Here is a 4,016-nt window from a genome sequence, read left to right as displayed (position 1 = left end):
AGATTGTGACGAGCGTCAGCTTACGCTGAGTCGTTTCTTCTTTGAATGAGTGGACCCTCTGGGCCGTGGCACCCACCCACCTAGGGCGAGCTGACCTAATGAGAACCACCCCCTATACAGGGAGTGTCAGGGGCAAGACCAAGGGGGTGAGCCGCCACGGCAGCTGGACCAGATGGCCGGCTCAGGGAAACAAGACAAGGCAAGACAAGTCGTTAATTCAAAGAAACTTCATTAAGGAAGACTTCAGGTACAACAGGTGCAAAACGTGGACACACAGAACATAAGGCAAGGTGCATGCAAGAGCACGCCGAGGTCCAAGACTGGAGGAACTCTTCAGGGTGCAACAGGAGCAAACATGAACACACAGAGTTCGTGGAACAGGGTGCGTGTAATGGCACGCTGAGGTCCAAGCATGGAATGAGCAGATGGTACGCGGACATCGGACTCCGGACAACAGTCCACGATCAACCAGGGCATCAGGGTCTGTAGCTCAGAGGATGATCGGCAGGATCTGTACATCCAGAAGTCAGCCAGGGTTCCATGCAAGGAAACAAGATAGAGTTAGTGACATGGTGCATGTCAACGGACACGCCAGGATCAGGTTCACAGGACAGAGACCTGCGCATGCTGAGGGGCATGCCAGGGACGGGTCAGGTTCACAGGACAGTGGCCTGCGCATGCCAAGGGGCATGCCAGGGACGGGTCAGGTTCACTGGACGGTGGCCTGCGCATGCCAAGGGGCATCCAGGGAGAGGCACAGAGTACGGTGGCATCGGAATCCAAATGCTGGCATCGACCGACAGGGTCCAGGTATCTGGCTACGGACATTAGCTCCGGACATCAGGCCGCAGTCATCTAGGTCCGGACCTCTGGCAGCGGTCGGCAGGTTATAGAATCCGGCAGGCAAACTAGGGTCAGAGAAGAGCAAAAGAGACAAAGGCTTTGTGCAAGAATAGCATGAAAAGGCACAGTGCGAGAACCAGCGTGAGTGCAAGAGAGCACAGAGACCACGGCTGGGAGCATCGGCAGGTGGTACCGACGATGGCAGTTGCAAGCGGGCACGACTAGAGGCGGCACCGCTGCGGGGCCATGCAGCCAGACCACTATAGCACTGGACTGGGCACGTCTGGGGCTCACAGGCGAGCACGGCTAGAGGCGGCAAGGCAGAGGCACACCAGGCAGGCACAGGCGACCAGGCACGTGCACGGAGCCACAAGGCAGCGCTAGGCAAAGGGTAAAGGACAGAGCCACATGCAAGACAGCATGGCAAAGCCTAGTACGAAATGTGCAAGAGCGCACAAAACAACAGGGACAAGACAAAGAACGAGGCAGAGACCTGCGCATGCGGAGGGCATGCCAGGGACAGGGACAGTCTAGCAGCGGAGCGTAGGCCGAAGCCCAGAGCCGGGCCAAGGCAGGGCCTTGGGACTAGACAAGGTACAGAGCGAGGCCGGCACGTGTAGAGACACGCCAGGGAGATATTCAGAGCGGAGGTCTGCACGTGTAGAGACACGCCAGGGACAGTCTAGCAGCAGAGCGTAGGCCGAAGCCCAGAGCCGGGCCAAGGGAGGACCTTGGGACTAGACAAGGTACAAAGTGAGGCCTGCACATGTAGAAACACGACAGGGACACAGACAGAGGCCTGCATGTGTAGGGAGACATGTCAGGGCAGGGTAGAGATGGAGGCCTGCACGTGTAAGGAGACACGTCAAGGAGAGGTTCAGAGCGGAGGCCTGCACATGTGAGGAGACACGTCAGGGACATGGTACAGAGGCAGGGTACCTGAAGCCACAAAGCAGAGCGAGACATGAAACAAGGACAAAAACACGAAACAGAATCAGAGCAAACAAGGACTACAAGGCAAAGCAGAGCAGGGACAAAACATGGCACGAAGGACAAACACTAGACAAGACAAGACAAGGGACAGAATACGAGCACGGAGCGTGTGCAGAGACGCACGACAGAGTGCAAGGGCACAGAATAGAGGGAGCGCACCACAGACCAAGCAGCCATGCAGGGACACAACACAATACTCAGGCCCTGAGCATAGGAAGGGGCAGCCTGATATAGGGCATAGCACCTCCTCTTCCAGGTCAGGACCAGGGGAGCATTTCCGGGTTCAGATCCACAGGATAACAGAGTGTAGTCACATGATCAGAGTTCCAGACATGACGAGACGACTGCAGAATCAGTGCTGAAACCTAGACAGGTCACATGATCAGAGTTCTAGACATGACGAGATGATTACCAAACCAGACAGTGCAGGATCCTAGGAAAGGTCACATGATCAGCGTTCCAGACATTATGAGATGACTGCAGAATCAGTGCTGAAACCTAGACAGGTCACATGATCAGAGTTCTAGACATGACGAGATGATTACCAAACCAGACAGTGCAGGATCCTAGGAAAGGTCACATGATCAGCGTTCCAGACATGAAGAGATGATTGCAGAACCAGACAGTGCAGGATCCAGACAGGGACACCTGATCAGAGATTCTAGACATGACGAGAAGATCACAAAAGAAAGAGCAGAAATGCAGGCATCCTGCAGCTCAGACATGAGGTGAGTGTGCACACTGCTCTAGGGAACGAGCAGGATAGCAGACAAGATATGCGCATGCACATCGCTTCAGGAGTTCTTGAGAGAAAACAGACAGGGCAGACATGACAGACATGGCGGACATTACACAGATGACACTCAGATCTACCTCTCTGGCCCAGATGTCACCTCTCTGCTGTCCAGAATCCCGGAGTATCTATCAGCCATATCCTCCTTTTTCACCTCTCGCTTCCTAAAACTCAACGTAGACAAAACTGAACGCATTATCTTTCCTCCATCTCACGTATCTATCGTACCCGATCTATCTATTATGGTAAACGGCATCACGCTCTCTCCCGCACCTGAAATCTGCTGCCTCGGAGTAACTCTCGACTCTGTCCTGTCCTTCAAACCACGCGTCCAAACTCTTGCCACCTCCTGTCGCCTCCAACACAAAAATATTTCCAGAATCCGTCCCTTCCTCAGTCCTCATTCTACTAAAACTCTTGTACATGCCCTCATCATCTCCCGCCTTGACTACTGCAACACTCTCCTCTGTGGCCTCCCTGCTAACTCTCTTGCACTACTCCAGTCTGTCCTCTATTCTGCTGCCCGACTAATCCATCTCTCTCCTCGCTACTCGCCTGTCTCCCCCTCTGCAATTCCCTCCATTGGCTCCCAATTCCCCAACGAATCCAGTTCAAACTACTAACACTGACCTACAAAGCCATCCACAACCTATCCCCTCCCTACACCTCTGAACTAATCTCTCAATATCTTCCCTCACGTAATCTTCGATCCTCCCAAGACCTCCTACTCTCCTCCCCACTTATTAGTTCCTCACACAACCACCTCCAAGATTTCTCCCGAATATACCCTATCCTCTGGAATGCCATGCCTCATCACATCCGATTATCCAACACCCTCGGATCCTTCAAACGGAACCTGAAAACCCATCTTTTCAGGAAAGCTTACAGCCTGCAATGACCATTCTGCCGCCTCACCACTGCCTGAGCTGCCGCCTCATCACCACCAGAGCTGCTGCACCCCCGACCTTCTGTCTCTTCCCCACTATCCCGTAGAATGTAAGTCCGCAAGGACAGGGTCCCCTCCCCTCTGTACCAGTCTGTCATTGTAAATTTGTTTACTGTTAACAATATCTATAACTTTGTATGTAACCGCCCTTCTCATGTACAGAACCATGGAATTAATGGCGCTATATAAATAAATAATAATGATAGATGGTATTGAAAACAGAATCTGCTGATGGTTTGTCCAATAGGAGCAGTATATAAGGAGAAGAGGAATGTACCTAGAACTAAGTCCTAAGTAACTCCAACAGTAAGAGGAAGAGGAGCCAGCAAAACATACAGTGAAGGAGCGGTCAGAGAAGTAGAACCAAGATAGAGTAGTATCCTTGAGTTGGATAGAGCGGAGCATAGTGAGGAGCTGATGATCCACAGTGCTGAGTGCTGC

The 4,016-nt window shown here is 52.7% G+C and overlaps 1 long non-coding RNA gene across 1 annotated transcript; it reads right to left on the bottom strand.

Moving 5' to 3' along the window:
* Window positions 1-212: 212 nt before the first annotated feature.
* LOC141095358 (uncharacterized) lies at window positions 213-3,217 on the bottom strand. Its single transcript, XR_012233357.1, has 2 exons — window positions 2,081-3,217; window positions 213-908 (listed from the first exon to the last, which is right to left on the bottom strand). It is a non-coding gene; the product is annotated as an uncharacterized lncRNA (long non-coding RNA).
* Window positions 3,218-4,016: the final 799 nt, after the last annotated feature.

This window comes from Dendrobates tinctorius, unplaced genomic scaffold, assembly GCF_039654945.1.
Source record: "Dendrobates tinctorius isolate UK_male_01 unplaced genomic scaffold, ASM3965494v1 ptg000069l, whole genome shotgun sequence".
Classification (NCBI taxonomy): Eukaryota; Metazoa; Chordata; class Amphibia; order Anura; family Dendrobatidae; genus Dendrobates; species Dendrobates tinctorius.
The sequence above is the reverse complement of the archived record's forward strand: the minus strand, read 5'-3'. Positions and strand labels throughout refer to the sequence as shown.